General features: G+C 32.6%; 1 long non-coding RNA gene across 1 annotated transcript; it reads left to right on the forward strand.

Annotated features, from left to right (window-relative positions):
* Window positions 1–228: 228 nt before the first annotated feature.
* LOC111409240 lies at window positions 229–7,647 on the forward strand. The gene is made up of 3 exons (XR_002705476.1): window positions 229–315; window positions 512–539; window positions 3,607–7,647. It is a non-coding gene; the product is annotated as an uncharacterized LOC111409240 (long non-coding RNA).
* The last annotated feature ends 3,141 nt before the right edge of the window (window positions 7,648–10,788 follow it).

Here is a 10,788-nt window from a genome sequence, read left to right on the forward strand (position 1 = left end):
ATTCTGTGAGGATTCTGCTCTAAACTTTAATTTGAGATCTTCCATACAATCATTACCTTTTATTATTTGTAATAGAAGACCTCCAACTTTTAACTTTTGAGGCAATTACCCAACCCAATTGAAAATTTTTAATTGTCTATAAATTATGGGATATTTGATTGTGAATAACTTTTAGGAAATTTATAACTTGCCAGATTTCTAAAGACTTTTAATTTTTTAGAAAATAAAAATAGGAAATCTCTAAAGAAATATCCCATCTATGTAGAGATTTCTCAAACCAGAGTCGACCTCCTCTCTTCTCTTTCACAATCCAAGGTTTTTTTCCATGTCTTCCAATTAGGTTAAATTTGCTTTGAATCTTTGCTTTGAGTTTTTCTTTATTAATAGGGTACATCTCTACCTCTCTCTCTATGAGTTTCCTGTTTGATTTGTGATGGGTAAAGATGATTGTTAATTGAGTTTTTTTTTCCTTGATTTCATCCTTCATATGTAAAGAATTGAATTTTTGCAGATGGCTGGCATTAGGGTTGCCATTACAGGTATCAAATGTTATTTGGAAGAATAATTTTCGAAATTGGGCTAAAATCTCTCATTATTGTCATACAGAACCTCATGGGATTTTTTCAATTCATTATAACTAGGTTATGAATTGCACATGTTTGATTAATTGTTTGAGAGTTTTCATATTACAATAATCGTAGGAGAGATTTTGCATGTCTAATCATAGGAGAGAATTTTCATGGCGGCTGTTACCTGATGTTATGCCCATCCATCCAGTTATGTTTGGGTCAAATAATTTTATTTGTAGTGAAGAAATGGATCAAAAGATTTGGTGCACTCGTAACAATATGTATTTTCCTTTAAAGTTTTGAACTAATATTCACTGTAGTAAGGGTGACGTTTGGATGTCTTACTTTCACATGGAAATAGTGGTCTTTACTCTTAAGAATAGTTTTCAAGGATATAAAGCTAGAAGACGTACTATAACATCTTCAATTTTTAATGATGCCTTATTTTTTAACATCAACTCATGATGAAGGCCAACCGTATGGTGGTTTTGAAAGGAGTTGTCTGTTTATGAGTTGGAATTATTAATAGATGGAGACTGGAGTCATTTCTGCGTCATATAATTTTAACAGTGATATGTAGCTTGACTAGAACTCTTTATTGGATGATTTAAAGTTCAGGGAACAAACATAGAATCCATTGTCTTTAAGCTTGTCTAGGTATGGAGTGGTTAGTTTTGAAGTAGCAGAGGTGATGGAAGACATATGAAGGTCGCAAAATTTTAGGAAATGGCAGATAAGGAACAAAAGGATTGGGGCGATTTTTTTTCCCCATTTTGTTATTTGGTGCCATGTTAATAAAATCTTATTGAAAGAAAACGTCTTATTATGAGTTTTAAACAAAACAATCATTTTGAATTGTGGGGGTGACCCCATTGAGTCCATCAAATGAAAAATAAAAAATATATATATATAACATTAGTCAATAGATGAAGTGGGATGTATTAGATATTCTGAGCATTGACATTGACCCCAAACCTCTTGTGCCTATTTCCATATTCATGCAAGCAATACTTTGGAACTAATAAATGCTGGACAGATATTGGTCTCAATTAGAGTCTGATTTGTATAATCTAAATGTTGGGGCATAAGTGCTTGACTAATAAATGATGTAGATATCAATAGGCAGCTAAATGATTCAAGGAAGAAAAAGGAAAAATATGAAAAATGGACATGGGAAGAAAGCAATGAGTTGCTAAAACTTATCGTTGATGCTGTCACTCGTGGTTGGCACGATAGTAATGGTGTGTTGAGCAAGATAATTTAGAAAAACATATAATTCCCCATCTTAACCAAAAGCTTGGGATTGAAAAGACTCAGGGTAATACCCCGAACTTCATTTTGCACTTTTGTCCAATATGATTCATGCATTTTATCCTGTTTACAATGCCATTTGCATTAATTTCCTAATTGCGTTCTTTTAAAATGGTGCGTTCAATTTGTTGAGGTTTTAAGATCTTTATATGGTGTTAGTCTTCGACTCCTCGACCTAGATGGTGAATTTTACATTGAGGTATGATAGAAAATTAGGCTAATTGAGATATTGGAGAATGACTTGTTAAGAAATAGGGATCTTGAAAAGGCTGGAATTAGTATCGACAAAGTTTCAAGTTTTCTATTCAGTTGATTAAGGTTACCCTAAACCCTAGATAGATAATTGAAATATTTGGGACTTGAGGCATGAAGTGACATAATCATGATACAATAATATAAGTTTCATATAACATTATACATATTGAGATACAAATTTTTGAAATCAATCGAGAATCAAGTTTCAATCGGGTAAGTAATTAAATGAACGGTTAATAATATTTTGGAATCTTAAGACAAGTAAAATAGATTGTAAATACATTAAAATAAGCCAAAGACACTTGATTTGTACCTGTAAAGATAGATGTAAAATCAGATTTTTACTAGAAGGAACACATCATGCCTGTTGATTTGTCTTTAAAAAGGCCAATTCCTTCACTCTTAAGCATCATTAGTCACGCCTACAAATCATTTAAGACTTCATATATATAGTATATTAACCCCCAAAGTTACACATAAATCCTTCAAGAATAGGAACAAGAAATTAGATTTTAACTAAAAGAAGACACCTCCTATGTAATGCTTGGTGATGTATCATTTTTACATTCGATTCCTTTAACCTTAAGGCCTTCATTGCATCTCTTAACCCTAAGTACCTCACATATGATAGATATGTATCATATAAGTCACTTACGGCTACAAATATTATACGAAAAAATTCAAATTTTGCTGCACGAAGCCACCTTTTGCTTAAGACGTGTCATCTTCATTAACGTGGCTACATGTAACATTTTCTTAAATCCTTAAGCAAGAGTCAAGACATGCAATCCTTTAAGACTCTTTATATACCACCTACTAAGATATTTAGCCTTTCAAGTTATTTCCAAGTGACCCGAAGTGAAAGAGAATACAAAGAAAATAGAGAAAAGTAGAAACAAGAAGTTGGAAACTGAATTTTTGGATAGGTGAGTTTAGCTCACGATTTTGAAGATTATTTTCATTATTTTTGAAGGTGTAATCTTTTAAGCTTTTGAAATTGCTTGATATTATGTTGGGATAATGTTGGGGATATTATTATGGAACATATTTTCTTGGACATTTATGTTATATAAGTGTGGTAAAATTTTGGGAGTTGATTGATGTAATTGAGAGTATAAAAAGGAGGTCAGGAAATGAATCGGGCAGCAATAGAAATTTAAAAATAGATTATGTCCATCTTTAGATTTCATATAGTTCCACCTTCACATGATCACTAATCACTTCTAAAGCTTGGAAATTTTGATTTAAATGAGTTTTAGGATTTTAATGATCGAACTAAATGATGTTTGTATTCGTAAAACTTGAAAATGACTGGAATTATACGGTTAGTTACTTTAGTGTTAATCTAGAACATGTTGGCATCTAAGGTCTTAAAATATAATTTGTATGTGTGTGTGTGTGTGTGTTAAGGTTATCAAATTGAGGAACATGTTTAATATTAGTTGGTAATACGGTTGTCTTCCAATGTTAGGTGAAAAAGAGACTTAACCTACACCTTGTAGAAAGATCACACACAAAGGCAAAAAGGTAAGTAAAAATTCATTTACTACTATGATACAAGAACATAGTATTTGTGAAATATTCTCTATAGAGAATTGTCGTAACATTTATATGACATTGATAAGGAGATCATGGCATACCATATGATTGTTAGGATGATTGAGTATGTGGCCCTGAAATATATTGATTTAGCATGCCATTCACTAGTATTTGCATATGTATGCATGACATGTCCATTGTTAAAAATTTAGCATGCACAACATGACTGAAAAAGTGAATTTATGACATAAAAATATTTTATTGACCACTACTAGGATACCAAGGCATATGAGATATGCATATGTGACATGTTTTGGCGTCACGGGTAAGACTTCCCAGGTGATCATGGAGGGTAGACCACTGGACTGTACCTTTGTGACAATATGATTATTGACACTGCGGGTGGATACTTTTTGGATGATCATAAGGACAGTTAGGGAATGTACTTCTAGTGATCACAAGAGGATATCATATTAGCCATTGGATTATTGATTGATATTTAAGTTGCACAGGGCTCTGTTTGGTGAATAGTAAGTGGATCAAAATTCCAATGAAAGGAAAAGATTTCAATTGAAATTATTTTGAGTTAACTTTGACGAATATTTGAATACGATGCAAAGCATGATGTTTTAAAGAAACGACATGGAGGCATATACTCATATTACTTATACTCATAGAAAGCATGCCTTTTACTTATTAGGCATTAGCTTAGATAGTTTTTGCATTGTAGGTGAGCATGGAACTTCACAGAAGACATGGCTAGCTTTGAAACTCTTACAGGATTCCAAAGTTTAATGTACATTGATGACGACCTATAAGGTTGTTTTGTGAGCTGTTGTTTTGATCTTATAATCTATTGTGTTATAATTTGAGGATCCTATATTTTATCTATATAACTTTTGAAATGGTATGGTAGATATCTTTGTAATCCTCAAAGTAAATACGTTAAAATTTAGTTATATAGTATTTGGTCTTAACATACTATACGTACATCATAGACGATTAGTCAAGAATATACAGGGACCTTATTGTGAAAATGTTTATTTTATTTTATCATGTCTGATATAGCGGGAAGTTGGATCCTAGTAAGGGCCATGTCTAATCCTTTGGTTCCTTTTCCAGTTGAAATAGAATCGTATGTCTAGGTTAGGTCATCAAATTTTATTTCAATATAGGTTAGTATATTTTTGTATATATGAATAGGGTTTGACAGAAAGTGGTATCAGAGTGAGGTTGTAATTCTGTAGACTATCCATTTACATGATATCAAATTATGAAAGAACACAACTAAGCCAATAAATTTTATTTTGTAGCAGTACTTGCTGCTTACTTCATGAATGATATTGATCAATCTTTATTTGCAACCATGGTAAAAACTAGAGACGCTAGTAGGAGTGGAGCTAGAATCTAATAAGAGACATCTATTTAAGATCATAGTGGGGATGTTATCGATAGACTTACAGAACTAGTTGAGCAATAATCTCAATAAATTCAACACTTAATACAACTAAGAGAAAGAAAAGAACAACAAAGCGCTAAATTTTTACAATCACAATAAAGACCTGAACAAATTGACAGTTGGGGACAGATTTAGAAAACTAAACCCTCCAATATTTGAGGATACATTAGACCCAACAATAGCAAAGGATTAGTTGAGAACTTTAGAGATTATGTTCTAATACACGAAAGTTTCAAAGGTAGGAAAAGTAGTTTGCGCATCATTCATGCTTTAAGGTAGTGTTGGACACCAGTGGGACACGATAAATAGCATTGAAGATGTGAACGCCATGAATTGGGATAGATTGAAAGTGTTATTTATGATGGGGATAGTATTTGCCAAAGAGAGCTTGGGTCATTGCTCTTTGTATTGTAAATGGTGGATTGTCCCCAACTGTAAATATATGAAATAGACTTTTCCATTCTTGTTTAAATTTTGCATTACGGTTGTGGCTTGCTGAAGCGTAATTGGGAGTTGAATTGTTTTCTTTGTTGTTTTTGGACTCATAATCAATGACACGTCCTTTGAAATGCATTTTTCGAAAAGGAGAGGAGATGCCTTAGTTGAAGCGAGTCTGTTACACTTGGTGGAAGTTATGATAAGAGTTCGAAGGAAGAGGCGATGCCTTAGTCGAGGTTAAGGCAAGCCTGTTATACTTGGCGGAAGTCATGATAAGACTTTGCAGGAAAGTTTGTTTGTCTATTTGTGTGAGTTATGTTTGTAATTTGCTTGTGGTCATTATTTGGTATTGAGGGCATATATAGGTCAAAGGCAAGTGAGAAAATAAGATGTATTTTAATTGCAGTAAATTTGAACATAGATGAAAATAGACTATCTTAGGAATGATAATAAAAGAAAAGAGAAGGTCAGAAATGAGGCGAATGTGGCTACACGGTCAAGTGATGGCCCTAATGAGGTTTATTGAGAGTAAACTTGGTTACTGCATGTGTATCTGTATGTAATCTTTTTTACATGTGTGTGATTGCTTAATTCTGTTTCATTGATATGTTACACTTTCACATTTTTTTGTGCTGAACTGTATGAATTAAAGTGATCTTATTACTTGGTGTAATGTGTTTGCATACATAATGGGTTGAGATTTATGGCATACTCATTTTGCTCTGTAGTGGTGTGAGAGTGTGGTAGTAAGAAGAAAGAAGAATGGTCGTTTTTCTTTTATCTTTGTAAGTATGTGTGGTTTGTGAGATTATGTGGGGTAGCCATATATAGGTTATCATCTTCCTCTTTTGTAAGTTTAGTGAAGGAACCGACTCTTTCTTCTATTCTTTTTATGAGTATCATCTTCTTCTTTTCTTTTGTGGATTTTTTGATTGAAGCAACCTTCTGGTGTGTGGATCAATTTAAATTGAGCCCTAACATTTGTAGTAGTCAAAAGGTATTGATTTGTTATAGTGGGTTTGTGATGCACTAACAGTGAATATGTCTTTTTGGTAAGGTAGAGTATAGATGCCTTGGGATACTTGTGTCATTTGGATCACAAGTGGAGATGTGATTTAAATATTAGAATCCTTTATTTGTAAAGAGAACTTTATTAGGTAGAGTGTGGGAGAAGCACTCAATCACTTCTGTTAGGTGGTGGCCCATTATCCATAAAGGTTGGAAGAAGTGATGTGATGATGAGGATTATCCTATGGATTTAGGATCTATTGTGGCTTATTAGTTAGACATGACTTGTGTGATTAGCCTAGTGAGCATGGTGGGTGGTGAGAGGAGATATGTGTTCTCGAGGTGTAAGCAACACGGAATGGGATATGATAAGTTTGGTAAGATCTTTCATGGGGTCAGTTATACATTTGTTGCATGTGTTTTGACTATTTGATTGATTAACTTAGTGTTAATCTATTATTCTATATGGATTTGATTTTGGAAAGATCTATCTGTTATCCTATATAATATCTTCATTGCATAATTATTAGTTCTTGATTGTTCACTATGATTATCTGCTTCTACTTGGGTATTTTGTTTGTGGTCTTAGCCCTGGTGAATATATGGAGCAAGTGTGGTATGTGTTTTGTTTCCGAAACACGAGGTAAGGTCTGTGATCCCAATTTTATTTGTTATCTTGATTATGCAAGTATTAACTTGTGTTTTGATTGCTTGCAAATTGATTAGGTATCAAAGTTGAGAGTTGTTACCCAATAAATCTTGGCAATGATTTAAAACAGTTGATAGATAATTTATCGACACTATAGACTTGGCGCAACCAAAATACGATCGACCTTTTTGGAGAGCCCAAGTTGGAGTTGGATTTGTTGTTGATGGTATGTGAGTCTTGGCCCAGTTGTTATTAAGTTTGCCTCGATTTTTGGTAGTCCATTTGTTAGTTTAAACTTTAGTTCATTGTGGCCCACTTACATTATTGTTGGCCCATTAAGTGACCTAATATTTGATCTATATATCTATCCCTGTAGCCATTTTTTGTGTAGTGTGTGTGTGTGTTAACGAGAGAGAGGGAGGGAGGAAGGGAGAGACAGAGAGAGGCAGGCTTCCTTGGAGTTTGAAAGCTTGGTGACTTTTGGTGTCTTCCTTGATTTTCTCCTTCCTTCGTGGATTGTATGTACCACCACCATAGTCTCCTTTGTGGAGTGAAACTTGGAGCAACCAAAGTGGAGGTTTGGTTTTGGGTCAAGCCGAGGTCAGGTGGTGTTCATTTGATTGTTTTCTAAGTCCGGAATCAAGATTTCTCGAGGGATTTCCGCGATAAAAGAAGTAGACTCAGAACAAGGAAGATGAAGAAGAGTATAATTGAAATATAATGCATCAAGATTGACAACTTTCTCTTTGAACATTCCTTGGTAAGATTTTATTAACTCACTTGGCTAATTAGTGAACGTAATGTTTGGAACTGTCGACCGTTATTGGAGGCCTAGACTGATCAACATATTTAATTCTCATATCAAGCATGCTAGAAAATTCATTTAAGTAAAATTCTCATGGAACTGGCTAAGTTCACAGAATAAGTGCTATTATATAAAGATTACCATACAATACTCTACTTGTATTGTTAACAAAATATAGGTATAATTAAAAACATAGGTTATTCTAACTAATCATTTGTAGGTAGGACTGTAGGTAGGACTTATTTGTATCATAGAAATGGAGAGAAGTTAAAACTTTGAAAGTTAAAACTTTGAAATGCTACTTATCAAGTCAATCATAAACTTGTTTTCCTACTGAATCTAGTATGTGGGATCTCTAGTAGCTAGGTTAGGTTTTCATTAAGCTGACCCATTAGTTTAGGCTTCACACACAGTTTCCTCGATGCATAGTTTATTCTTTAATAAAATAATCAATATTATTAATATGAGAGCAACTACCAAATAGTATCATATCTACGATACATATGTCAAGACTTACCATTATACGTGCCATTTTGTACCTTACATATGTAGCTAGTTGTGTCGATCAAATTATATAACACGCACATGTTTTCACCAATTAGGAAATCCTTCCAAAATCGTTGAAGTCATCACGCTTCCTTCTAACTTAATTGAAAGCTCTAATCGCTTTCAATTCTCAAGTTATATTAAGGATTTACACAAAATCACACTCCCATTAGTAAAACATATATATTAATAAATTCTAAATCCTTGTATTGGATAACTAATTTGTCCACATCGCGCACTTTTTAAGGTTAACTAGATATTACCTATAGTGCCGTTTATCATTTTAAATATTCTCAAATATATAACTATTCTAATTTGAAGAAATCAACGTCACGTCTTGCCCCCACAATCCTTGAGCACCACGAACTTGAATTAGGAATGTTATGCAAACGACCATCATATCTCCATAATTCTAGATAGAATAATTCTTGGTATACATTATGGACACCATTAATGTGCCCATAGCACAACTCTTCTAGATATGACTTGACTTAACAACATAATATTCATCTAACTACATAAAGTTCAATCATATCGTTAATTATGTTTATCTACTATATAAATAATTATTCCACTTCTAGTCAACATATTAATGACTAGGAATGTCCATGTCTCATAAAAGTTAAGTCTGTCAATTCATTTTATAGAAATGAAAAACCATTTTTTTTTTTTTTATTTCAAAAAGAAATTGTAGCCCCATTTTGAATTGTGGTAGGCCCGACTTTAATTGGGCCATATAAATTTGACAACTATTATAGACCCAAATTTAGTTTTCAATGCACCATATTGATCTGATCGCAAAATAGGTCAGGCCTCCAAATATCAATACGAAGACAAATAAAAATTGAAGTCATCTTTCATTTAAATTTCAATTTTCAAACATACATTATAAACAAAAACAATAATTTCCCTATTCCTTTTCCATAACCAATATGCAAAAATGCAAATTCAAATATCTCATAGCAAAGGAATCCATGTTCAAAATTGAAAGGTTATGCTCTTTCCAATGAAAAAACATGCATTTTACCGAGTGCATATTGCCACCTTCGAATTTTCTGTAATATATGCATTTTTCTTCAATTTGATTGTAGCAAAAATAGATATCCGAAATGAATTCATGGATACAACTGACTATGCATAACATAATATGCAAATTTTACGTTCAGCCAATTCTATTGTTAAACCGAAACTAATTTTAAGCAAATATTTAATTTATTTTTAAAAAATGCAAAATGGAAGCAATACGTGTATCAAATTCAGAATCCACACATAATTCAATGTTCAGTAAATCATTCAAATAAAATTCTAATTAGAATTTTAATATTGATTCTTACAATAAAAATAGAATAGAAATAGAACGAAAAATCAGGCTTAAGATTCGTGGATTAACTGGTGCATAATTTATATTCAGCTAATAAAATATACATACATGCAAATACGGTTAGATCAACGACTTATCGAAATCATGATACGTGCATAAATTTCGACTTACTGAAACGTAGAAATAAGGAGATAAAATGAAACGAGATATAAGAATGCATATCTCCTTAAGATCGATTTTGCCTCTATACTGGAGTTAAAAGGATCAAACAGACGTCAATCACTCAAGATACAACACTTCTAAAATAAATATGACGCAATATTAATTTTGAAGGATGAACAAATGCTTGAAGATACTCTTCTAAAGTGGAAGATATCCAATATTAAATGTTGAACACATATCTCAAAAATAATATGAAAATTATTTTGAAAGAATTTGGAGAAAAAAGAATTAAAATTGATTTGGAGTGAAGAAAATTAATATTAGGAGAGTACTATTTATAAATTTCATGGGTCTCTTCAAATTGTTGCATCTTTTTGGCACAAATTAATCTCAACAATTAGATCGCACCATTTCATAATCAATGGTCTAGATTATACTTTATCAAAAGGTCGTGGCTCCTTATTATGCATATTTTGTACTTGAAGAGTCGCATTCAGTCGATGCACTCATTTGAGACTTTTTAATTTACACACGTAAATTTTATATATTAACCATTAATTCCAATAGTAGCAAATCGTGCAACATTTCACACATATTTAAACATTTTGAACCATAAAGATTATGGAAATTTTCTTTCGCTGCGGAGGGGGAAGTACCTTTTCAGTTCCACTCGAGACAATATAACGCAATGCTGAAAATTTCCAAATAGACGAGTTTTTAATTAAA

Source organism: Olea europaea, chromosome 14 (assembly GCF_002742605.1).
Source record: "Olea europaea var. sylvestris chromosome 14, O_europaea_v1, whole genome shotgun sequence".
NCBI classification, from domain to species: Eukaryota; Viridiplantae; Streptophyta; class Magnoliopsida; order Lamiales; family Oleaceae; genus Olea; species Olea europaea.